This window comes from Oncorhynchus mykiss, chromosome 5, assembly GCF_057628025.1.
Source record: "Oncorhynchus mykiss isolate SJ-2025 chromosome 5, ASM5762802v1, whole genome shotgun sequence".
In the NCBI taxonomy this organism is placed as follows: domain Eukaryota; kingdom Metazoa; phylum Chordata; class Actinopteri; order Salmoniformes; family Salmonidae; genus Oncorhynchus; species Oncorhynchus mykiss.
Window position 1 is genome coordinate 27850170 of NC_143026.1, and position 27843 is coordinate 27878012.

A 27843-nucleotide genomic window follows, 5' to 3' on the forward strand; every position below is an offset into this window, starting at 1 on the left:
ACGAATACGCTGATTCGGTGTGCGAGTTCATTAGAACGTGCGTTGAAGATGTCGTTCCCATAGCAACGATTAAAACATTCCCTAACCAGAAACCGTGGATTGATGGCAGCATTCGTGTGAAACTGAAAGCGCGAACCACTGCTTTTAATCAGGGCAAGGTGTCTGGTAACATGACCGAATACAAACAGTGCAGCTATTCCCTCCGCAAGGCTATCAAACAAGCTAAGCGCCAGTACAGCGACAAAGTAGAATCTCAATTCAACGGCTAAGACACAAGAGGCATGTGGCAGGGTCTACAGTCAATCGCGGTCTACAGGAAGAAATCCAGCCCAGTCACGGACCAGGATGTCTTGCTCCCAGGCAGACTAAATAACTTTTTTGCCCGCTTTGAGGACAATACAGTGCCACTGACACGGCCTGCAACGAAAACATGCGGTCTCTCCTTCACTGCAGCCGAGGTGAGTAAGACATTTAAACGTGTTAACCCTCGCAAGGCTGCAGGCCCAGACGGCATCCCCAGCCGCGCCCTCAGAGCATGCGCAGACCAGCTGGCCGGTGTGTTTACGGACATATTCAATCAATCCCTATACCAGTCTGCTGTTCCCACATGCTTCAAGAGGGCCACCATTGTTCCTGTTCCCAAGAAAGCTAAGGTAACTGAGCTAAACGACTACCGCCCCGTAGCACTCACATCCGTCATCATGAAGTGCTTTGAGAGACTAGTCAAGGACCATATCACCTCCACCCTACCTGACACCCTAGACCCACAGGAGACATAAAAGTCAAGCCGAACAGTAAAAGCTGGGTTTACTATCGGTCCTAACTCCATTAATGCAGGGCTGTGTGGTTTAATAAGGCCACAGTGACACGGCCATCTTCCTGCTTCACTGAGATTGACTTCTTACTACCCCAATGATTAGATTATTTTAAATGGCCTTATCTCAATATCGCATATTCAAAAGGATGGATTTTTGGATTCAGGAGGAGATATACCTCAGTCTAAATTAAAAAAGAATGAGATGAGATTTTTATTTCTTAATGTGGTCGTTTCTTTCTACTGCCTCCAAGAGAAGAGGCTGGTAGCCAGTGCTGGTACATGAAGGACCAGTGTTACCCAACTCTGTTATGATCTGTATTCTAACATTGATCTGTATTCTCAAAGGACAGAGCTTTACCTATGTCTAACAAGTTTGATTGAAAGAGAAAGTAAGAGACTGAGGTGGTCGTGTGAATGGTTACTTCTACCTAACGGGGTTCTGTCTCCATCCACTCTGTCTACGATATTACCAAGTCAATATTCAAGCACCACTTAAACTACACCAATCTCTTAGCCAATAGATTCATTAGCTTACTTATTTGATTAACTTGTAAATGATGACAATTATATATTTCATAGATGCATAGTTCACAACAGTGTGCATGACTAAGCTTCATTCATGACAAACCAAAATCACCTGTCAAAACAGTGTACTCATATACAGTGCAGCAGACCCACCAATATATCTGCAGTTTGTAATTTGCAGTGGATTATTAAATCATAGTGATTGCCTTGAGCAACCTTTAGTCCATTTCAATCACACACTAATTACTGTTATTACAGTTTCTTTCTGATTGCTTAGGCTTTGAAACTGTAGGTTATTTTTGCAAAACTCTACACACTAACCAGAAAAACTTACACCAAACCAGAATAATATGTTACATCTCTTGCAAAAGCAAACTATTCTTGCCAAACTCTTCATACTCTTTAAAAAAGATATGTTTTTGTGTAAATACAGTACACACAAACAAGAATTTGAATAAGCACACGAAGCACTAACTACGCACTGATTGTATAAATGAAAACACTTTTGCTCTGTGTGCAGGGCATAGCAGTTTGCAATAAAGTTTTATCATACATGTAGTAAACACACATATACCCAGGTATCCAAAAGTGTAAAGTATGGATGTGTATTCCGAACAAAACTATAAATACAAATAAGGGGAAACCTTTTTTTTTTCTCAAAATGTTCTAACACTCCTCAAACAAAAAAAGCACAGTAGGAGAAAACAAAAACATTTGTGCTAAAAAAAAACAAACAGAAGAAATGTTGGTTACATCTTGTCTTCTTTGTGGGAATGGTTATAAGACTTCATCCACATCACATGCGATGTTGTCTTGAGCTAGGCAGCGTGGAAAGTATTGCCTGGAGTGCCGTATCCAGGCCTGGCATGACCCCTGATCCATGTATCCACAAGCCACCTCCATTGCCTGTAGAAGGGGTATGCGTTGGTGGGGCTGGCGATCATACATCTTCCAACGCCATGCAGAGAATAATTATTCAATAGGATTCAAGAACGAAGAGTATGTGGGGAGATTGAGTGCAATGAACAGAGGGTGACCTGTGAACCAATTGCGGACCATAGCAGCCCAGTGGAAACTAACATTGTTCCGGACGATAACGTACCTGGGCTGCTCTGGCCACTGGTCATTAGGGATTAGTCTGTTGTGGAGGGTGCCCAGAAATGTGATAATGTGTGCAGTGTTGAATGGGTCTAGGATTGCATGATGGTGAAGGGCGACGTTTTGACTAATAGCCGCACACATTGTTATGTTGCCACCACGTTGTCACGGAAGTTGATGATGGCATGGTGTCTGCCGATATTTCATGACTCTGAAAGAAACAAGACAAAACAATATAGCACAGTATGAAAAGACAGGGATCAGTCAATATGATGTAGCACCATACACTTCCAGTACCATTGATAGGATAGTATAGCTTACCTGCACATATTCACATCTCAGTTGTTTTACATGGTCTAAGTTTCTTTCGAAAGGGACTCTGTACAGCTGCTTCATCCTAATTATATTGCGTTTCAGTAGACGAAACAGTGCAGAGAGACTCACTCTGTTGACATTTTGGAATATGGTGTTATCTGCCATTATGTGGTCCTGCAGTTCTCTGAGTCTGATACAGTTATTTGCAATGACCATATTTACAATGTGTTTTTACTGCTCTTCCACCAGATACTGGTTTTCTTGCTGTTCTGTAAAAACAATTAAATGGCTTTTGTGATAGATCCTTCTCATTATGAAAGTACAGTACATATTTCTGTACCAGTAAGACTACAGCAATTACAGTTACTCACCAGTTCTGATTTAAAAATATCCGGATGATTCCTGCGACGGTATAGCGGCTCAGATTTGGTTGAACCCGAAGCCCAGGCTCCCTCATGCTCATCCCATGTTTGACAACATGGTCAACCACAGTCGTTCTGATTTATTCAGTTATTGTGTTCCTGACTCCCCTTCCTCTTCCCCATCCTACTTCACCTCTTCCATCTCCTCCTCCTCCTCTTACTTCTTCACCTCCTCGTCCTCCTCATCCTCCTCTTCCTCCTCCTCATCCTCCTCTAGTTCTCACCCCTCATACTCTCTGTCCAATATTGGCCTCCATTGTCGTCTAAACCAAATGTTTACCTGTGGCCTATTTATAATAAAATAAAATAAAATTTTAGTAGTCACATGCACCGAGTACCAAAGGTACTAAGGTTCACTTAGAGTGAAATGCTTACTTACCAGCCCCTAATCGACAATGCAGTTTAAAAAAACACGGATAAAGAAGAAATAAAAGTAACAAATAATTAAAGAGCAGCAGCAAAATAACAATAGCGAGATTACATACAGGGGGGTACCGGTACAGAGTCAATGTGCGGGGGCACAGGTTAGTTGAGGTAATATGTGCATGAAGGTAGAGTTATTAAAGTGACTATGCATAGATGATAATAACAGAGAGTAGCAGTGGTGTAAAAGAGGGGGAGAGGAGAGGGGGGGGGGTAATGTACATAGTCTGGGTAAGCCATTTGATTAGGTGTTCAGGAGTCTTATCGCTTTGAGGTAGAAGCTGTTACCACTTGCCGTGCGGTAGCAGAGAGACCAGTCTATGACTAGGATGGCTGGAGTCTTTGACAATTTTTAGGATCTTCCTCTGACACAGGCTGGTACAGAGATCCTGGATGGCAGGAAGCTTGGCCCCAGTGATGTACTGGGACGTACACACTGCCCTCTATAGTGACTTGCTTTCGGAGGATGAGCAGTTGCCATACCAGACAGTGATGCATTCAGTCATTCTCTCGATGGTGCAGCTGTAGAATCTTTTGAGGATCTGAGGACCCATGCCAAATCTTTTCAGTCTCCTGAGGGGAATAAGCTTTGTTGTGCCCTCTTCATGACTGGCTTGGTGTGTTTGGACAATGATAGTTTGTTGGTGATGTGCACACCAAGGAACTTGAAGCTCCCAACCTGCTCCACTGCAGCCCTGCCGATGAGAATGGGGGCGTGCTCGGTCCTCCTTTTTCTGTAGTTCACAATCATCTCCTTTGTCTTGATCACACTGAGGTAGAGATTGTTGCCCTGGCACCATAAGGCCAGGTCTCTGACCTCCTCCCTATAGGCTTGTCGTTGTCGGTGATCATGCCAACCACTGTTGTGTCATCGGCAAACTTAATGATGATGTTGGAGTCGTGTCCGGCCGTGCAGTCATGAGTGAACAGGGAGTACAACATGGAACTGAGCACGCACCCTGAGAGGCCCCCGTGTTGAGGATCAGCGTGGCGGATGTGTTGTTACCTACCCTTACCACCTGGAAGCGGCCCAGCAGGAAGTCCAGGATCCAGTTGCAGAGGGAGGTGTTTAGTCCCAGGGTCCTTAGCTTATTGATGAGCTTTGAGGGCACTATGGTGTTGAACACTGATCTGTAGTCAATGAATAGCATTCTCACATAGGTGTTCCTTTTGTCCAGGTGGGAAAGGGCAGTGTGGAGTGCAATAGAGATTGCATCATCTGTGGATCTGTTGTGGCGGTCTGCAAACTGCAGTTGGTCTAGGGTTTCTGGGAAAATGGTGTTGATCTGAGCCATGAACAGTCTTTCAAAGAACTTCATGGCTACAGACGTGAGTGCTACGGGTCGGTAGTCATTTAGGCAGGTTACCTTAGTGTTCTTGGGCACAGGCACCATGGTGATCTGCTTAAAACATGTTGGTATTACAGACTTGGACAGGAAGCGTTTGAAAATGTCAATAAAGACACTTGCCAGTTGGTCAGCGCATACTCACAGTACACGTCCTGGTAATCCGTCTGGTCCTGCGGCCTTGTGAATGTTGACCTGTTTAATGGTCTTAATTACATCGGCTGCAGAGAGCGTGATCACACAGTCTTACGGAACAGCTGGTGCTCTCATGCATGTTTCAGTGTTACTTGCCTTGAAGCACTCATATAAATAGTTTAGCTCGTCTGGTAGGCTCCTGTCACTGGGCAGCTCTTGGCCGTGCTTCCCTTTGTAGTCTGAAATGGTTTGCAAGCCCTGCCACATCCGACGAGCGTCAGAGCCGGTGTAGTACGATTTAATCTTAGTCCTGTATTGATGCTTTGCCTGTTTGATGGTTTGTCGGAGGGCATAGCGGGATTTCTTATAAGCTTCCGGGTTAGAGTCCCGCTCCTTAAAAGAGGCTGCTCTAGCCTTTAGCTCAGTGCGGATGTTGCCTGTAATCCATTGCTTCTGGTTGGGGTATGAACGTACGGTCACTGTGGGGACGATGTCATCAATGCACTTATTGATGAAGCCAATGACTGATGTGGTGTACTCCTCAAAGCTATCGGAGGAAACCCAGGAGCATATTTCAGTCTGTGTTAGGAAAACAGTCCTCTAGCTTAGCATCTGCTTCATCTGACCACTTTTTTATTGATCTAGTCACTGGTGCTTCCTGCTTTCATTTTTGCTTGTAAGCAGAAATCAGGAGGATAGAATTATGGTCCGATTTGCCAAATGGAGGGCAAGGGAGACCTTTCTATGCATCTCTGTGTATGGAGTACAGGTGGTCCAGAGTTGTTTTTCCTCTGGTTGCACATTTAATTAACATGCTGATAGAAATTTGGTAAAATGGATTAAAGTCCCCGGTTACTAGGAGCGCCACCTCTGGGTGAGCATTTTCTCATTCAATGCTGTGTTATTGTTAGCCTCTGACTGTGGTGGTACAAAAACAGCTATGAAAAATGTAGATAACTCTCTTGGTAGATTGTGTGGTCTACAGCTTATCATGAGATACACTACCTCAGGCGAGCAATTGCTTGAGACATCCTTCGATATCATGCACCAACTGTTATTTCTAAAAATACATAGTCCGCCACCCCTTGTCTTACCAGACGCCACTGTTCTATCCTGCCAGTGCAGTGTATAACCAGCCAGCTGTATGTTGATAGTGTTGTCGTTCAGCCATGACTCCATGAAGCATTAGATATTACAGTTATAAATGTCCCTTCGGTAATTTAATCTTCCGCATAGGTCATCTATTTTATTGTCCAAAGATTGCACGTTTGCTAGCAGAATGGAATGAAGTGGAGGTTTATTTGATCGCCTATTCTCCACTTCCTTTTCACACAAATCACAAGGATCTGGGCCTGTTCCCAAGACAGCAGTATTTTGTTTGTGTCGGGCTTGTCACTCGTTAACTTATTATGGCTGCAATCCCGCTAACAGGATCGATATGACAACTACCAGTGACAATAGAGGGCGCCAAATTCACACCACAGAAACTCATCATAAAGGTAGATGATAATACAAGTTATACACATGGAATTATAGATATACCTCTCCTTAATGCAACTGCTGTGTCAGATTTTAAAAAAAGTTTACAAAAAAAGCAAGTCATGCAATAATCTGAGATGGAGCTCAGAACAGTAGCCAAATTAGCTTCCATGTCGGAGTCAACAGAAACCAGAAAATACATGATAAATGTTTCCTTACCTTTGATTAACTTCATCAGAATGTAGTCCTAGGAATCCCAGGTCCACAATAAATGCTTGATTTGTTCGAAAATGTCCGTTATTTATGTCCAATTAGCTACTTTGGTAATGCGTTTGGTAAACAATTCCAAAGTCACAAAGCGCGTCCACTATAACGTGACGAAATGTCCAACAGTTCTGTAACAGTCAGTAGAAACATGTGAAACGATGTACTGAATCAATCTTTAGAATGTTGTTTACATATATCTTGAATAACATTCCAACCGGAGAATTAGAATGACTTCAGATGACCGGTGGAATGCAGGTCCTTCCCCTGTGAACGTGCATGGTGAAAGCACGGTCAACTCGTGGCAGTGGTGACTATTTCCTGTCTTATTCAACCTGTTGTTCAACCTGACTGTTGACATCTAGTGGAAGGCGTAGGAATTGAAAACTCATCCATATCTTGCTGTAATTTCAATGAGAGCTTGGTTGAAAATCTGCCACCCACAGAAACAATACAAACAGGAAGTGGAATTTCTCAGGGTTTTGCCTGCAATATGAGTTCTGTTATACTCACAGACATAATTCAAACAGTTTTAGAAACTTCAGAGTGTTTTCTATCCAATACTAATAATAATATACATATATTAGGAACTGAGACTGAGGAGCTGGCCATTTACAATGGGCACCTTTTCATCCAAGCTACTCAATACTGCCCCTGCAGCCATAAAAAGTTTAAAGAAAAAAAGGATTCTGCCAGTCCGTGGTGAGGAATCACAGTCCTGATGTCCAGCAGTTATTTTTGGTCATAAGAGATTGTAGCGGCAACATTATGTCCAAAATAAGTAAAGAAAAAGGTTACAAACAATGGAAATAAATGTGCTCAAGCTCTGATTTGTAAGTGAACTCATTATCTAAAAGTGTTTTAGCAAGTGCCACTGTGGAACGGCAATTGACGAAATAGTGTAGCAATGTGCTGTGGAGACTAATGTTTACAGTTTTGCTGTGTTATTAAATTGCAAACAGTGTAAAACAGTGAGTTGTGTTTACACTTTTGCAAAAAGTGTGTTATAAAATTACAAACTGAGTGTAAAGCAGAGAATGTGCATTCAGTTTGGCACACTTGGTAAATGCATTGGCTACAAGTGTTAATGGTTTCAGAGATAGTGCTTCAAGAATCACTGTTTGTGTTTAAGCATTCAGAAAAAACAAATGTCTAAAATGCATTTCCCTCCCTCCCTCCAATTCTCTTCTCAAACTTAACCAAGACGTATTTTCTTTCTCCTTTTAAACAATAAAAGCAGACACCTGTCTGTCAACACATTCATTTCTAAATACCGATACCTACTCACGCACGCACACAGGCTCATCGTCTCTCTACAATTCCTCTAATAAGTGGAAATTAAGTTTAGATTAGAAAATAACTTAACCAAAAATGTATTTGAATTGGATGACACACTTAAGAATCCCTGCAAACATAACGAGGGGTGTATAGACTGAGCTACCTTAACTACTTCCTTTCAGATCATCTTGACCTACAGATTGGCCTTTTCCAACTCAGTCAAAGGGATGTGTGGGACATGGGACATGTGACAAAGCTAATAGAGATACATTTCCCTGATTACTCCCATTGAGTTCACTAATGACCCAATCTATGCATTAGTGAAGTTACATGACCACATGTCTTGTTCCCTTTACCACTATAGGACTTAATGATCACTGTTGGTAGAGAGCCATAGTCTGAGGCTTATAGCTGTCTATTGATTGAGAGTCACCTCTGCCCTCACTACCAGCCTCGTACACTGCTCACAGGAGCTCACCTCTTTATTAATCTCTCCCTCCTGTCTCACCTCACTCCATCATGTTCACCCACATTGTGAACTTTGATGCTCCCTACGGTCCTGGAGGTGCCTCGGAACAAGTAGAGAGTGGTAGAGAGTGTGAAGTTTGGTCAGAGTCCTTCCACGCTAGTGATAGGTAGCAAGTGAGCATGGAGCTCTAACGCTCCTCTCAGCTGTGTTTTGTGTGGGTCCCAGAGGTGCTCTTAGGTGACAGTTATAAGGTGCGTTGCCCAGGGCTAGCCAGCAGACAGACAGCGCTGTGAGAGAAATCAGCAGCCAGCTACGTGAATGCCATGCCTCTGTTTCAAAGGACAATAAATAAAACAACAGATGGTGGAAAATAAACACTCACATGACACACACACAGAGATGCAGTTGTGCACACACTTGTATGCATGCACACTCCTCTTTCTGTACTGTTACAGTGTTAGCCTCCTCTGTGATCTCAGTAAACAGTTTGTCACATGGAGAAAGGGTACCTGTGCCATTCCAGCCTGTGTGTGTGTGTGTGTGGGTGAGGGGCAGGGGCAGGGTGTGACTGTAGCTATGGGCTGAATGCTAAATCTACAGTAGTGTCAGAGAGCAGTGTGGCTGAATGCACACAGCAGCAGTCTGTTTGTGTTGGTTGGACTGTGTGCTTTCCACTATCACTTTCCCCTACGTTTTCCCTTATTACACACATCCGTGTGTCTAGTTAGGGACGATACCTTGTGTTACTTTTAAAACAGTTACTGTGCTGGCACATTGTTTCAAAATATACATATTTTTACATGTTGTGTTATTCCACTTAAACCCATTTTACAATTCTGTAAATGACTGGGAAATACATGTCTAGAAAACAATAGTCATTTATACATTTCATGCAGTGCTCCATATAGAAAATCTTACATTAAACAAATTGACATGAAACATTTTTAATCACGTTATTTATTATGTCAGCCAATCAGATATGTAGTCCAGAGAGACTAACTCAGACAATTTTGTACCAGGGACACAGGAGACGGGACTGAAGTTGGATAGGGTATGATAAGTTGCTAAAAGCTGATTCATGCTGGATCCAGAATGCGGCCCAGAGGCTCCAAAACGAGCTCCATACGTTGATGCAGTGCATCTCACAATTTTGTAACAATGCGAAGACCTCCGTATAGCTCCGTGTTGACATGATTGGCTGACAGTCGGTGGGGGCAGCACATCCTGTTCATACACAAACTTACTTCCTTGACAACTTCCTTTACAACAAACATGCAGAACTTTGACAAAAGGCTATCAGAACAAGTTCATAAATATAAACATCTTTACATGTGATAAAGAAGTCAGTGGAATGCAGACTGTGGTGGATAGGATGCTGGATTGGCGCACATTCAACAAATCTAATCTAACAAAGTGGACATTCATCAAATCTGTCATGATGGATGTATTGTATCATGGCTACAATGTGGCTACCAAAGTCCGATTTGGATATATTTGGTTGTTTTTCCTGCATAGCAGGAAGAAGCTGTCCCTTTTCAGGTTTAGAAGAAGTCACTGCTAAATGCTAACTCACTTTCGTATAAGCTGGTAGCATTGCTAGCATAAAGAAATAGTGGTGGCAGACAATTTTAACTATAATGCAGTTGATTGATGACAATGAAAAGGACATGAACGTGTATTGCGGTTGACATCTATACAAGCATTACACTAATTTTTTTGTCTCAGAATGAAATCCACATATAAACAATAGCCTAATTTTGCTGGGGGACAATGAGGAGATTCGGGATCATTCCCCAATCGTGTTTCCATGGCATTTCCATTGTTTTGGTCGAGTTCCATTGACCTCTTTACCACATCAATTGAATGGGAAGCTTGTGACAAGAAGTGGATGCAGTTGCTGGACAAAATCGTAAAGCTAAATGAAGGGTTGAAGTGGAGATGCAGGTGGGAAACTGGTGCCACCGTTTTACTAAATGCTATCTTGGCCAAGCTCCGGGAAACGGACTCCAACTTCTCTTTTCGTATAGCCATTTGCTCGTAATTAGCTAGATGGCTACAGAAGATTAGCCCTGAGTCACCACGAGTGGTGTGTTTTAAGTGGTGCAGACCAATTTATTGGATGTGTAGAACTACTGCTCGAAGAGCAAGAAGTATGAATGCTCTGACTTCTGCGGAGGCCGCATCGCCGTAAATAATGTCGATGTGGATTGAGCATGAATCGGCTTTAACCTCTAGCGTCGAGCAATCCCGTTTCCGGGAGCGTAATCATAGTCTCAAGCTCATTACCATAACGCAACGTATCCTATTCATGAAAATCACAAACGAAATGAAATAAATATATTGAAACACAAGCTTAGCCTTTTGTTAACAACACTGTCATCTCAGATTTTCTAAATATGCTTTAACCAAAGCTACACAAGCATTTGTGTAAGAGTATTGATAGCCTAGCATAGCATTAAGCCTAGCATTCAGCAGGCAACATTTTCACAAAGACAAGAAAAGCATTCAAACAAAATAATTTACCTTTGAAGAACTTTGGATGTTTTCAATGACGAGACTCTCAGTTAGATAGCAAATGTTCATTTTTTCCAAAAAGATTATTTGTGTAAGAGAAATAGCTCCGTTTTGTTCATCACGTTTGGCTAAGAAAAAAAACCCGAAAATGCAGTCAACACAACGCCAAACTTTTTTCCAAATTAGCTCCATAATATCGACAGAAACATGGCAAACGTTGTTTAGAATCAATCCTCAATTGTGTTTTTCACAATTCTATTCGATGAAAAATCATTCCTGGCAGTCGGTTTCTCATCAAAGGCAAACGGAAAAATACTGCAGCTGGAGATTACGCAATAATTGCGACGGAGGACACCAAGCGACCACCTGGTAGATGTAGTCTCTTATGGTCAATCTTCCAATGATATCCCTACAAATACGTCACAATGCTGCAGACACCTTGGGGAAAACGTGGAAAACGTAAGCTGACTCCTAGCTCCTCCACAGCCATATAAGGAGTCATTGAAATGAGGCGGTTTCAAACAATGCGGCACTTCCTGATTGATTTTTTATCTGGGTTTCGCCTGTAACATCAGTTCTGTGGCACTCACAGACAATATCTTTGCAGTTTTGGAAACGTCAGAGTGTTTTCTTTCCAAAGCTGTCAATTATATGCATAGTCGAGCATCGTTTCATGACAAAATATCTTGTTTAAAACGGGAACGTTTTTCATCCCAAAATTAAATGAGCACCCCCTATATCGAAGAAGTTAACCCAGTACAGTCGGGGCAAAGGTTTTGAGAATGACACAAATATACATTTTCACAAAGTCTGCTGCTTCAGTGTCTTTAGATATTTTTTGTCAGATGTTACTATGGAATACTGAGGTATAATTACAAGCATTTCATAAGTATCAAAGGCATTTATTGACAATTCCATGAAGTTGATACAAAGAGTCAATATTTGCAGGGTTGACCCTTCTTTTTCAAGACCTCTGCAATCCACCCTGGCATGCTGTCAATTAGCTTCTGGGCCACATCCTGACTGATGGCAGCCCATTCTTGCATAATCAATGCTTAGAGTTTGTCAGAATTTGTGGGTTTTTGTTTGTCCATCCACCTCTTGAAGATTGACCACAAGTTCTCAATGGGATTAAGGTCTGGGGAGTTTTCTGGCCATGGACCCTAAATATCGATGCTTTGTTCCCCCGAACCACTTAGTTATCACCTTTGCCTTATGGCAAGGTGCTCCATCAGGCTGTAAAAGGCATTGTTCGTCACCAAACTGTTCCTGGATGGTTGGGAGACGTTGCTCTCGGAGGATGTGTTGGTACCATTCTTTATTCATGGCTGTATTCTTAGGCAAAATTGTGAGTGAGCCCACTCCCTTGGCTGAGAAGCAACCCCACACATGAATGGTCTCAGGATGCTTTTCTGTTGGCATGACACAGGACTGATGATAGCACTCATCTTGTCTTCTCTGGACAAGCTTTTTTCCAGATGCCCCAAACAATCGGAAAGGGAATTCATCAGAGAAAATGACTTTACCCCAGTCCTCAGCAGTCCAATCCCTGTCCCTTTTGCAGAATATCAGTCTGTCCCTGATGTTTTTCCTGGGGAGAAGTGGCTTCTTTGCTGCCCTTCTTGACACCAGGCCATCCTCCAAAAGTCTTCTCCTCTTCGCCTCACAGATGCACTCACACCTCCATGCTGCCATTCCTGAGCAAGCTCTGTACTGGTGGTGCCCAGATACCGCAGCTGAATCAACGTTAGGAGATGATCCTGGCGCTTGCTGGACTTTCTTGGGTGCCCTGAAGCCTTCTTCACAACAATTGAACCGCTCTTCTTAAAGTTCTTGATGATCCGATAAATGGTTCAGGTGCAATCTTACTGGCAGCAATATCCTTGCCTGTGAAGCCCTTTTTGTGCAAAACAATGATGACGGCACGTGTTTCCTTGCAGGTAACCATGATTGACAGAGGAAGAACAAGTCTGAAGCTTCCAGTCTGTTATTAGAACTCAATCATCATGACAGAGTGATCTCCAGCCTTGTCCTGATCAACACTCACACCCGTGTTAACGAGAGAATCACTGACACGATGTCAGCTGGACCATTTGTGGCAGAGCTGAAATGCAGTGGAATTTTTGGAGGGGGATTCAGTTTATGTGCATGGCAAATAGGGACTTTGAAATTAATTGCAATTCATCTGATCACTCTTCATAAAATTCTGGAGTGTATGCAAATTGCCATCATACAAACTGAGGCAGTAGACTTTACGAAAATTAATATTTGTGTCATTCTCAAAACTTTTGGCCACGACTGTACAGCTTGAAGAGTTTGTCAATTGCCCAGTTCACGCCCTCATCCTCCAGGTTAACCTCTCTGGGATATGTGGGGGACGCTAGCGTCCCACCTGGCAAAAAGACAGGGAAAATGCAGAGCGCAAAATAAAAATAAATTACTATAAAAATAAAACTTTCATTAAATCACACATGCAAGATAGAAAATTAAAGCCACACTTGTTGTGAATCCAGCCAACATGTCAGATTTCAAAAAGGCTTTTCGGCGAAAGCAAACGCTGCTATTATCTGAGGATAGCGCCTCTGTAAACAAAGAGAGAAAGCATATTTCAATCCTGCAGGCGCGACACAAAAAGCAGAAATAAAAATATAATTCATGCCTTTCCTTTGACGAGCTTCTTTTGTTGGCACTCCAATATGTCCCATGAACATCACAAATGGTCCTTTTGTTCGATTAATTCCGTCGATATATATCCAAAATGTCCATTTATTTGGCGCGTTTGATCCAGAAAAACAGTGGTTCCAACTTGCGCAACGTGACTACAAAATATCTCTTGCCAAAACATTTCAAGCTACTTTTGTAATACAACTTTAGGTATTTTTTAAAGTAAATAATAAATCAAATTGAAGACGGGATGATCTGTGTTCAATACAGGAGTAAAACAAACTGTAGCATGCTTTCTGGTTACGCGCCTCTATCTAACAGTACACCTCAAGTGACCCTCATTCAAGATGGCCATACTTTTTCATTACACAAAGGAAAAACCTTTCTAAAAACTGTTGACATCCAGTGGAAGCGATAGGAACTGCAAAAAGGTCCCTTAGAAATCTGGATTCCCAATGAAAACCCATTGAAAAGAGAGTTACCTCAAAAAAATCTGAATGGTTTGTCCTTGGGGTTTCGCCTGCTAAATAAGTTATGTTATACACACAGACATGATTCAAACAGTTCTATAAACTTCAGAGTGTTTTCTATCCACATCTACTAATAATATCTTATCTTCTGGGGATGAGTTGCAGGCAGTTGAATTTGGGCATGCATACTGCCCCCTGTCACCAAGAAGTTAATGGTGACATTGTTGTTCCTCGCCATTGTTCACATACTGGCGGACTGCTCTGTTTGGAAGGCCAAGGCACACCATACAGAGAGGGGATGCTAGTTCCAGGCTAAAAATCAAACAAACAAAATGTCTTTACAATAAGACACGAGGAAAACTGAAAAGTTTCCCACTCACTTGGTTAATATCAAATAAAATAAAATAAACGCTTATTGGTCACATACACATGGTTAGCAGATGCTTGTGCTTCTAGTTCCGGCCATGCAGTAATGTCTAACAAGTAACCTAACAATTTCACAACAACTACCTTATATCCACAAGTGTAAAGGAATGAATAAGAATATGTACATATTCATATATGGAAGAGCGATGGCCGAACGGCATAGGCAGGGTGTAGTAGATATAAAAGTGGCATTGTTTAAAGTGGCTAGTGATACATGTATTACATAAAGATGGCAAGATGCAGTAGATGGTATAGAGTACAGTATATACATATGAGATGAGTAATGTAGGGTATGTAAACATTTTATAAAGTGGCATTGTTTAAAGTGACTAGTGATATATTTATTGCATTACATTTTTAATTACTGAAGTGGCTAGAGATGAGTCAGTATGTTGGCAGCAGCCACTCAATGTTAGTGATGGCTGTTTAACAGTCTGATGGCCTTAAGATAGAAGCTGTTTTTCAGGCTCTCGGTCCCTGCTTTGATGAACCTGTACTGACCTCGCCTTCTAGATGATAGCGGGGTGAACAGGCAGTAACTCGGGTGGTTGTTTTCCCCCTTTTTCCTCTCTCTACCCTACTGATGTGAAGTTTGAAAACCCCTTGGTTAACATAGAGATTCTGGGAACATCAGAAGGTGGGGGAAATGAACTATATTCTGGTAATCCGACCAATTGAACATGCGGTGGTACTTAATGAATATGATGTCAGTTCGGTTGTCATCTGGGACATTCTCATCAATGATAGGATGACAAACTCTACAGTGGAAAGTCTGCACATTGTAGTTATCAGAGTCACATGGAATTGTTGTTCAATTTAAATGTTTGAATATAAAATTATTGGTGAATCAGTGGCACGCCCCAGTGAAGAGACATGGTTTGTAAAACTTTTCAAACACACCCTTCTCGCTCCACTATATAAAGCCTTGACGAAAATGTAACCTGTTCCAAATACGTGGTCTACAGCCTCTGAGTTAAAATAACTAACATGTCAACTACAGAACTAAGCCAATCTCAGCGTGAGCTTTGGTTGCGAATGGTATGAAATTTGAACTCTTATTCACGACAGAAGTGATACCTCCTAGCCGGTGAGTTAGCAACAGCAGCTGCAAACGTGGGCTAGGAAAGAACAGACAGAATGTCCCGTCTACCACACAACAACGTTACTACAATGTATCCAATTTACCACCAGAGACATTCTTCAAAGGACTTGGTTGGGCAACACGGCCTTCCATCTACCACCAACCTACCGAAGCGCAGCTCAGAGTAAACATTTATTGCATTTTCCTTTTCCAAATGGGCGGTAATTTAGAATGCATAAGATACTGTATTTACGATAGCACAGCTTCTCCCTTTTGTTCCTCAGTCTTCCTGTTCTTTCACTCAAACTCAGCCCCTTTTCTTTTGTGTAACCAGCTGTCATATCTGTTCCGCCCGCTAGGGACGATTTCCTTTATGATGTAATTTGTAATCAAGGTATAATTCATTCTTTGTATATGTAGTTCTATGTGATTAGTTAGGTATTTAGTAAATAAATCATTAAACCCAATTTTGTATTGCTGATTCAACTTGTTAGCCAGGGTTTGTGAAGATAACCAAGAATTTACAACTTTCAGATGAAACTCAAGTAAGGTGACGATTAATATTGACTGTTATTGATGTAAAATATTATAAGATCTTTAAGAGTTTATTCGGAAGATAACAGCTCTATAAACATTATTTTGTGGTGCCCCGACTTTCTAGTTAATTACATTTACATGATTAGCTCAATCAGGTAATATTAATTACGGAGAAAGGATTTTATAGAATAGCATGTCATATCACTTAATCCGGCATAGCCAAAGACACAACAGGTGTCTTGGAGGGCACATAGTTTGCCCCCGGTGATGCGTTGTGCAGACCCCACTACCCTCTGGAGAGCCTTACGTTTGTGGGCGGAGCAGTTGCCGTACCAGGCGGCGAAACAGCCCGACAGGATGCTCTCGATTGTGCATCTGTAAAAGATTGTGAGTGTTTTCTGTGACAAGCCAAATTTCTTAAGCCTCCTAAGGTTGAAGAGGCGCTGTTGCGCCTTCTTCACCACACTGTCTGTGTGGGTGGACCATTTCAGTTTGTCCGTGATGAACTTAAAACTTTCCATCCTCTCCACTACTGTCCCGTCGATGTGGATAAGGGGGTGCTCCCTCTGCTGTTTCCTAAAGTCCATGATCATCTCCTATGTTTTGTTGACGTTGAGTGTGAGGTTGTTTTCCTGACACCACACTCCAAGTTCCCTCACCTCCTCCCTTTAGGCCGTCTCGTCGTTGTTGTTAATCAAACCTACCACTGTTGTGTCGTCTGCAAACTTGATGATTGAGTTGTAGTTGTGCTTGGCCATGCAGTCATGGGAGAATAGGGAGTACAGGAGAGGACTGAGAACGCATATTAGCCAACTGCTGGCTTAGGTACAGAAAACTTACCTCAGATGCCGACAGCGATGACACACGCAGCTCTGTTCCTCATCATGTTGCTAGCTAGCTACCAAACTAGCTAGATAAGTTCCATTGCCTTCAGACAAGAATGGAAGTAATGCTATTGAAATAAATTTACTGGGACACATCAGAAATGTAAACTTATTGTGAGAATTAACCAAGCTTTGTGTCAGTCTCACATTTATGAGAGTATCGGTAACATTCCAACCAAGCTAGCTAACCTAGCTGCTAGTGCATTATTGAGGAAGACAGGTTCAAACTCTTCTGAGACACTTAATATTTTTATAAAACAGGGCTAAAATGTTAGCCTTATCAAATGTTCACCTCATTCTGATAAAGAGGTATCTTGTTCTCTGTCAGTTGAACTTCAGCGTGCTACATGTGGGCCACAGTGTGGGGCCGTGGCATATTTGCACAATGAGGTCGGAGCCGCAATGTGATTAGTTAATAATATAACACATTTAGGGTGTGTTGTATGGTTTTCAGCTTTTAACACATTCGTTTCAGGAACTGACACAAAATGTGTCAGAGTAGACATAACACAAAGTGTGTTGTTCAACAGCACATCTTTTCTAAATCAAATCAAAGTGTATTTGTCACGTGCGCCGAATACAACAGTGAAATGCATACTTACAGGCTCTAACCAATAGTGCAAAAAAGGTGTTGGGTGAACAATAGGTCAGTAAAGAAATAAAACAACAGTAAAAAGACTGGCTATTTACAGTAGCGAGGCTATAAAAGTAGCGAGGCTACATACAGACACCGGTTAGCCAGGCTGATTGAGGTAGTATGTACAGTACATGTAGATACGGTTAAAGTGACTATGCATATATGATGAACAGAGAGTAGCAGTAGTGTAAAAGAGGGGTTGGAGGGTGGTGGGTGGTGGGATACAATGCAGATAGCCCGGTTAACCAATGTGCGGGAGCACTGGTTGGTCGGCCCAATTGAGGTAGTATGTACATGAATGTATAGTTAAAGTGACTATGCATACTGTATATGATAAACAGAGAGTAGCAGCAGCGTAAAAAGAGGCAATGCAAATTGTCCAGGTAGCCCTTTGATTACCTGTTCTGGAGTCTTATGACTTGGGGTAAAAACTGTTGAGAAGCCTTTTTGTCCTAGACTTGGCACTCTGGTACCGCTTGCCATGCGGTAGTAGAGAAAACAGTCTATGACTGGGGTGGCTGTGGTCTTTAACAATTATTAGGGCCTTCCTCGGACACCGCCTGGTGTAGAGGTCCTGGATGGAAGGCAGTTTAGCCCCAGTGGTGTACTGGGCCGTACGCACCACCCTCTGCAGTGCCTTGTGGTCAGAGGCCGAGCAATTGCCGTACCAAGCTGTGATGCAACCAGTCAGGAAGCTCTCGATGTTGCAGCTGTAGAACCTTTTGAGGATCTCAGGACCCATGCCAAATCTTTTTAGTTTCCTGAGGGGGAATAGGCTTTGTCGTGCCCTCTTCACAACTGTCTTGGTATGTTGGACCATTCTAGTTTGTTGTTGATGTGGACACCGAGGAACTTGAAGCTCTCAACCTGCTCCACTACAGCCCGTTGATGAGAATGGGGGAGTGTTCGGTCCTCCTTTTCCTGCAGTCCACAATCATCTCCTTAGTCTTGGTTACGTTGAGGGAGAGATTGTTATTCTGGCACCACACGGCCAGGTCTCTGACCTCCTCCTTATAGGTTGTCTCATCGTTGTCTGTGATCAGGCGATCTTTGTCCTCTGTACCACTGATGTGTTGTCTGCAAACTTAATGATGGTGTTGGAGTCGTGCCTGGCCATGCAGTCGTTGGTGAACAGGGAGTACAGGAGGGCACTGAATACGCACCCCTGTGGAGCTCCAGTGTTGAGGATCAGCGATTTTAAATCCAGACAGAAAATATTTACACAAGAAGCAACCAAATGTCACACAGTCAACTCTGGCAGATGTGTTGCTACCTACCCTCAGCACCTGGGGGCTGCCCGTCAGGAAGTCCAGTGTCCAGTTGCAGAGGGAGGTGTTTAGTCCCAGGATGCTTAGCTTAGTTTTGAGGGTACTATGGTGTTGAACGCTGAGCTGTAGTCAATGAATAGCATTCTCGCATAAGTGTTCCTTTTGTCCAAGTGGGAAAGGGCAGTGTAGAGTGCAATCGAGATTGCATCATCTGTGGATCTGTTTGGGCAGTATGCAAATTGGAGTGGGTCTAGAGTTTCTGGGATAATTGTGTTGATGTGAACCATGACCAACCTTTCCAACACTTCATGGCTACGGACGTGAGTGCTACGGGTCTGTAGTAATTTAGGCAGGTTGCTTTTGTGTTTTTGGGCACAGGGACTATGGTGGTCTGCTTGAAACTTGCTGGTATTACAGACTCAATCAGGGATAGGTTGAAAATGTCAGTGAAGACACCTGCCAGTTGGTCAGCATATGCCCGGAGCACATGTCCTGGTAATCCATCTGGGCCCGCGGTCTTGTGAATGTTGACCCGTTTAAAGGTCTTACTCACGTCGGCTATGGAGAGTGTGATCACACAGTCATCCAGAACACTGATGCTCTCATGCATGCCTCAGTGTTGCTTGCCTCGAAGCTAGCATAGAAGTGATTTAGCTTGTCTGGTAGGCTCGTGTCACTGGGCAGCTGTGCTTCCCTTTGTAGTCTGTAATAGTTTGCAAGCCCTGCCATATCTGACGAGCGTCGGAGCTGGTGTCGTATGATTCAATCTTAGCCCTGTGTTGACGCTTTGCCTGTTTAATGGTTCATCGCAGGGCATAGCAGGATTAGTCCCGCACCTTGAAAGCGGCAGCTCTGCCCCTTAGTTCAGTGCGAATGTTGCCTGTAATCCATGGCTTCTGTTTGGGGTATGTACGTACAGTCACTGTGGGGATGACGTCCTCGATGCACTTAAGCCAGTGACTGATGTGGTGTACTCCTCAATTCCATCAGAAGAATCTCGGAACATGTTCCAGTCTGTGATAGCAAAACAGTCCTGTAATTTAGCATCTGCTTCATCTGACCACTTTTTTATGGACCGAGTCACTGGTGCTTCCTATTTTAATTTTTGCTTGTAAACAGGAATCAGGAGGATAGAGCTGTGGTCGGATTTACCAATTGGAGGGCGAGTGAGAGCTTTGTACACGTCTCTGTGTGTGGAGTACAGGTGATCTAGAATTGTTTTCCCTCTGGTTGCACATTTAACATGTTGATAGAATTTTGGTAGAACTGATTTAAGAATCCCTGCATTAAAGTCTCCGGCCACTAAGAGCGCCGCCTATGGTTGAGTGGTTTCCTCTTTGCTTATTTCTTTATACAGCTTTATACAGTGCGGTCTTAGTGCCAGCATCTGTCTGTGGTGGTAAATAAACAGCCACGAAAAGTGTAGCTGAAAACTCTCTCGGAAAGTAGTGTGGCCTGCAATTTATCACAATATACTCTACTTCAGGTGAGCAAAATCTAGAGACGTCCTTAGATTTCGTGCACCAGCTGTTGTTTACAAATATGCACAGACCGCCCCCCTTCGTCTTACTGTGTGCTGTTCTATCTTGCCGGTGCAGCGTATATCCCACTAGCTGAATATCCATGTCGTCATTCAGCCACGATTCCGTGAAACATAGGATATTACAGTTTTTGATGTCCAGTTTGTAGGATATTCGTGATCGTACCTCGTAAAATTTATTGTCCAATGATTGCACGTTGGCGAGTAGTTTTGACGGTAATGACAGCTTTCTCCGGGTCCTGACCAGGCATCCGGCTCTTTGTCTTCTGTACCTGTGTCGCTTCCTCTTGCAAATAACGGGGATGTCGGTCCTGTGGGGTGTTTGGAGAATGTCTTGTGCGTCGTCTTTGTTGTAGAAAAAATATTTGATAACTGTCCTGATATCCAGAAGCTCTTTTTTTGCCGTAAGATACGGTTGCGGAAACATTATGTACAAAATAAGTTACAAATAACGTGAAAAAACCCCACATAATAGCACAATTGGTTGGGCGCCCGTAAAACTGCTGCCAATTCTTCCGCCACTATTTTGAGTGTAGCCTTGTTAACCTGTTAGAGCTCTAGGGGCGCTATTTCATTTTTGGATAAAAAACGTTCCCGTTTTAAGCGCGATATTTTGTCACGAAAAGATGCTCGACTATGCATATTCTGACAGTTTTGACAGTTTTGGAAAGAAAACACTCTGAAGTTTCAGAATCTGCAAAGATTTTGTCTGTAAGTGCCCCAGAACTCATTCTACAGGCGAAACCAAGATGATGCATCAACCAGGAATTAGCAGAATTTCTGAAGCTCTGTTTTCCATTGTCTCCTTATATGGCTGTGATTGCGCAAGGAATGAGCCTACACTTTCTGTCGTTCGCCCAAGGTCTTAGCAGCATTGTGACGTATTTGTAGGCATATCATTGGAAGATTGACCATAAGAGACTACATTTTCCAAGTGTCCGCCTGGTGTCCTGCGTCGAATTCGGTGCGCAATTGCCAGCTGCTTCTACTTTACCATTTGATTCAGGGGAGAAAGCATGTGTCCAAGAACGATGTATCAATGAAGAGATATGTGAAAAACACCTTGATGATTGATTCTAAACAACGTTTGCCATGTTTTCAGTCGATATTATGGAGTTAATTTGGAAAAAAGTTCGCGTTTTGAGGACTGAATTTTCGGATTTTTTTTGGTAGCCAAATGTGATGTATAAAACGGAGCTATTTCTAATACACAAGGAATCTTTTTGGAAAAACTGAGCATCTGCTATCTAACTGAGAGTATCCTCATTGAAAACATCAGAAGTTCTTCAAAGGTAAATTATTTTATTTGAAGGCTTTTATGTTTTTGTTAATGTTGCGTGCTGGATGCTAACGCTAATGCTAACGCTAAATGCTAACGCTAGCTAGCTACTTTTACACAAATGATTGTTTTCCTATGGTTGAGAAGCATATTTTGAAAATCTGAGATGACAGTGTTGTTTACAAAAGGCTAAGCTTGAGAGATGGCATATTTATTTCATTTCATTTGCGATTTTCATAAATAGTTAACGTTGTGTTATGCTAATGAGCTTGCTGATAGATTTACACAATCCTGGATACAGGGGTTTTTTCATAGCTAAACGTGACGCAGAAAACGGAGCGATTTGTCCTAAACAAATAATCTTTCAGGAAAAACTGAACATTTGCTATCTGAGAGTCTCCTCATTGAAAACATCTGAAGTTCTTCAAAGGTAAATGATTTTATTTGAATGCTTTTCTGTTTTTTTGTGTAAATGTTGCCAGCTGAATGCTAATGCTAAATGCTACGTTAGCCATCAATACTGTTACACAAATGCTTGTTTTGCAATGGTTGAGAAGCATATTTAGAAAATCTGAGATGACAGTGTTGTTAACAAAAGGCTAAGCTTGAGAGCTAGCATATTTATTTCATTTCATTTGCGATTTTCATGAATAGTTAACGTTGCGTTATGGTAATGAGCTTGAGTCTGTATTCACGATCCCGGATCCGGGATGGGGAGATCAGAAAGGTTAATAAGCAGATTGGAAATCAACTCATTCTCCATTAACCTGTTAAAAGGGACAGTCAATGAGCCTACTGGTCCTGTACAAAATGTTGGTGATGATGAAGATTATGTGGATAGCAATGCGATGACAATGACGTTAATGATTAAAATAACAATTATGATGTCAATGATAAACACACATAAGAAAACCGGTTGTGATGGGTGAAATAATTAAACAGGAGCACTGAAAGTGGAGTTGAATGTTTTTGTTTAGCCATATATTTTCAGGCAAGTGCCCCACAACTATTTAAATATTTACAAACACAGCTTGTTTGGTAGTTGACTGAGAAGAATGTCAAATTTATTCAAGAGGAAACTGCTGAGCAACAAAGCGAGCGGTGGGATATCTACTGGCCATTGAAACTTGGAGGATAGAAACCTTGGAACCCTGTTCCTGAACTAACTCTGTTTAGGATTCTCTCTCAAAGCAAAAGCATCTCACAGAGGGAAAAAGTACTGAACAGCCAGTGATTGTAGAGGGGGATGAGGGGAGGCTGAGGAAGGGTTCGGGAGCTGGTCAAAGATAAGGACAGAGGGGAGAGAATGGAAAGGTGTACAGGATGTACAGTGGCAAGAAAACATATGTGAACCCTTTGGAAATACCTGGATTTCTGCATAAATTGGTCATAACATTTGATCTGATCTTCATCTAGGTCACAAAAATAGACAAACAGTCTGCTTGAGCTAATAACACACAAACAATACCTTTTTATGTCTTTATTGAACACACCGTGTAAACATTCTCAGTGCAAGATGGGAAAAGTATGTGAACCCTTGAATTTAATAACTAGTTGATACTCCTTTGGCAGCAATAACCTCAACCAAACGTTTTCTGTAGTTGCGGATCAGACCTTCACAATGGTCAGGAGGAATTTTGGACCATTGCTCTTTACAAAATAGTTTCAGTTCAGCAATATTCTTGGGATGTCTGGTGTGAGCTGCTCTCTTGAGGTCATGCCACAGCATCTCAATCTGGTTGAGGTCAGGACTCAGGACAGTATTTTCATCTGTTGGAGACATTCTGTTGTTGATTTACTTCTGTGTTTTGGGCCTTTGTCCTGTTGCATCGCCCAACTTCTGTTGAGCTTCAATTGGCGAACAGATATTTTTACATTCTCCTGCAAATTCTCCTGAAAAATGGGAATTCATTTTTCCGTCAATGATAGCAAGCTGTCCAGACCCTGAGGCAGCAAAGCCGCCCCAAACCATGATCCTCCATCCATCATACTTTACAGTTGGGATGAGGTTTTGATGTTGTTGTGCTGTACCTTTTTTTTCTAGTTTCATCTGTCCACAGGATATTTTGCCAGTAGCGCTGTGGATCAACCAGGCAACCAGGTGCGCTTTTGCGAACTTCAGAATTGCAGCAATGTTTTTTTTGCACAGCAGTGGCTTCTTCTGTGGTGTCCTTCCATGAAAACCATTCTTGTTTAGTGTTTTACGTATAGTAGACTCTCTGTAAGTCTTTAGCTGGCATTCTAGGATTCTTCTTAGTCTCATTGAGCATTCTGCACTGTGCTGTTGCAGTCATCTTTGCAGGATGGCCACTCCTAGGTAGATTAGCAACAATGCCGAACTTTCTCCATGTATAGACAATTTGTCTTACATTGGACTGATGAACATCAAGGCTTTTAGAGATACTTTTGTAACCCTTTCCAGCTTTATGCAAGTCAACATTTCTTAATCTTAGGTCTTCTGATATCTCTTTTGTTTGAGGCATGGTTCATATCAGGCAGTACTTCTTGTGAATAGCAAACTCAAATTTCGTGATTGTTTTTTATAGTGCAAGACAGCTCTAACATCTCCAATCTCGTCTCATTGATTGGACTCCATGTTAGCTGAATCCTGACTTCAACTAGATTTTATTAGCCTACATACTTTTTCCAACCTACACTGTGAATGTTTAAATGATGTATTCAATATTAGCTTATTGTCTATTGTTGTGACTTGTTGTGACTAATTTTACGACCAATTTATGCAGAAATCCAGGTAATTCCATATATTAGGATGAAGCAGATTTTTGCTTTGAAGGAGACATTGATACACATTCTCTCTCTCTCTCTCTCTCTCAGATCGACAGGCAGACATATATTCTGATGCACAGAAAATGACCAGAGCTCACGTATTACCATCTTCATCATTATTCTTACATCAGATGAAAATATGAGGGGTAAGGCTACTTTTTTATCAGATGTTGTTCTCAGATGATTGAATATTGTGCTTTTGCCGTAAAGCTTTTTTGAAATCTGACACAGCGGTTGCATTAAGAACAAGTTTCTTTAGTTCTATGTAAAACATGTATATTTCATCAAAGTTTATGATGAGTATTTATGTTATTTGATGTGGCTCTCTGCAATTTCTCTGGATGTTTTGGAGGTATTTCTGAACATGGCACCAATGTAAACTGAGGTTTTTGGATATAAATATGAACTTGAGCGAACAAAACATGCATGTATTGTGTAACATTCAGTCCTGGGAGTGTCATCTGATGAAGATCGTCAAAGATTAGTGATTCATTTTATCTATATTTCTGCTTTTTGTGACACCTCTCTTTGGTTGGAAAATGGCTGAATGTTTTATGTGACTAGTTGCTGACCTAACATAATGATATGTTCTGCTTTCGCTGAAAAGCCTTTTTGAAATCGGACACTGTGGTTGGGTTAAGGAGAAGTGGATCTTTAAAACGGTGTCAAATAATTGTATGGTTGAGGAATTTTAATTATGAGATTTGTTGTTTTGAATTTGGCGCCCTGCAATTTTACTGGCTGTTGGCGAGGTGGGACGCTAGCATCCCGAACAATCCCAGAGAGGTTAATGTTTTTGTGTGTGTGTGAGGGAATTAGACAGGGAAGCCTCCCCACACAATATTGATCTGTTATAGCATGGCCTTGTCCTGGTCCTACAAATATCCCACTACAGACTGTCACGTTTGTTGCATGGAGGAGACCAAGGCGCAGCGTGATATGAATACATTCTTCTTTAATGAAAGAGACCACTGGAACAACTATACAAAATAACAAAACGAACGTGAAGCTATATATAACTAGTGCTGACATGCAACTAACCATAGACAATAACCCACAAAACCAAAATGGCAACCTAAATAGGATCCCCAATCAGCTACAACAATAAACAGCTGTCTCTGATTGGGGACCAATTCAGGCCACCATAGACCTACATATACCTAGACATACTAAAACCCCATAGATATACAAAACCCCTAGACAGGACAAAAACACCTAAACAATACACAACTAAACCAACCACCCTTGTCACACCCTGACCTAACCAAAATAATAAAGAAAACAAAGATAACTAAGGTCAGGGCGTGACAGTACCCCCCCCCCCCCCCCCTGGGTGGGCATCTAACCTCGGTGTCGGCTCTGGTTCTGGACGCCGCCCCCCTTCTTTACACTGAGTCCGCTCTTGTGTCACTGACCCGTGGATCATCGTCGGAGGCTCTGGACTGCGGATCCTCGCCGTAGGCCCCTGGCTGGGGACCCTCGCAGCGTGGAACATCGCCGGATATTCTGGACCGGGGACCGTCGCTGGACACCCTGGACCCCGGACCGCCGCTGGAGACTCCGGACCGGGAACCGCTGCTGGAGACCCCTGACCGTCGGTGGAGACCCCGGACCGTCGTTGGAGGCCCCAGACTGTGGCCCGTCGTTGGATGTTCTGGTCTGTGAATTGTCGCCAGACACTCTGGACTGGGTTCTGTCGCCGGACGCTCTGGACTGGGTACTGTCGCCGGACGCTCTGGACTGGGTACTGTCGCCGGACGTTCTGGACTGCCGAGGCGCACTGTAAGCCTGGTGTGTGGTGCCGGCACTAGTGGTACCGGGCTGGGGACACGCACCTCAGGGCGATTGCGGGGAGGAGGAACAGGTTGTACTGGACTGCCGAGGTGCAATGTAGGCCTGGTGCGTGGTGCCGGCACTGGTGGTACCAGGCTGGGGACGCGCACCTCAGGGCAAGTGCGAGGAGCAGGAACAGGGCGGGGTGAACAGGGCGAGTGCACGGTGTCTCCAGTGCGCTATTCTGCGCTCCAGCTCCTCGCATTTGCCGGGCTAGAATGGTCATCCAGCCAGGCCGTATTGAGCCAGCTCTATGTTCTGGATCTCCAATGTGCCTCCACGGTCCAGTGTATCCTGTGCCTCCTCCCCGCATAACACTGTGCCTCCTCTACCGCATAACACAGTGCCTGACCAGTAATACGCTCCCCACAGTAAGCACGAGGTGTTGGCTCAGGTCTCCTACCTGACTCATGCAATCTCCTCATGTGCCCCCACCCAAAACATTATTGGGGCTGCCTCTCGGGCTTCCGTGCTAGCCGTGCACCTTCATATCGTCGCTGTTTCTTTATTCTCCGGTATTTCTCCTCATAGTATCGCCGTTCCGCTTTCGCTGCCTCCATCTCCTCTTTTGTACGGCGATACTCCCCCGGCTGTGTCCATTGTCCAGCTCCATCTAATATCTCCTCCCAGGTCCATTTCCCCATTAAGCGCTGTTCCTTCTTTTCACGCTGCTTGGTCCTGGTTTGGTGGGTTATTCTGTCACGTTCGTTGTATGGAGGAGACCAAGGCACAGCGTGATATGAATACATTCTTCTTTAATGAAAGAGAACACTGAACAAACTATACAAAATAATAAAAAAAACGTGAAGCTATATATAACTAGTGCTGACATGCAACTAACCATAGACAATAACCCGCAAAACCAAAATGAAAAATGGCAACCTAAATAGGATCCCCAATCAGAGACAATGATAAACAGCTGTCTCTGAACCAATTCAGGCCACCGTAGACCTATATATACCTATAGACATACTAAAACCCCTAGATAATACAAAAACTAAACCAACCACCCTTGTCACACCCTGACCTAACCAAAAACCAAGATGTATGATCACTTTCCTTTACCAGGAGGTCGATGGGATGTGTGGAAACACTGACTTCCCACTGGTAGCAGAGTTTTCCAGGCAAAAAAACATGATCTGGAATTAGGCCAATCTTTTTGTTGAAGGGTTGGGGGGTAGATATCTGTGTGTTTAGTGTAGCAATACAGGCCGCTTTACACACAACATGTATAATTTGTTACCTATCACATGGAGCAGTGTCTAGCTTATATCTTTCTGATGGCTGTTTTGCTAGATTATTTTTATATCAACTGTAACTAGTTTCTTGTCTGTTTCATCATGCTATCCTGA

At 42.8% G+C, this 27843-nt stretch overlaps 2 long non-coding RNA genes across 2 annotated transcripts in view; both read right to left on the minus strand.

The window, feature by feature from the left end:
* Window positions 1-27843, minus strand: part of LOC149983225 (uncharacterized) — a 288192-nt gene that overhangs the window by 135320 nt on the left and 125029 nt on the right. The gene's annotated exons all lie outside the window — the stretch shown is intronic.
* LOC149983226 (uncharacterized) lies at window positions 1400-7215 on the minus strand. The gene is made up of 2 exons (XR_016496427.1): window positions 6780-7215; window positions 1400-2651 (listed from the first exon to the last, which is right to left on the minus strand). It is a non-coding gene; the product is annotated as an uncharacterized LOC149983226 (long non-coding RNA).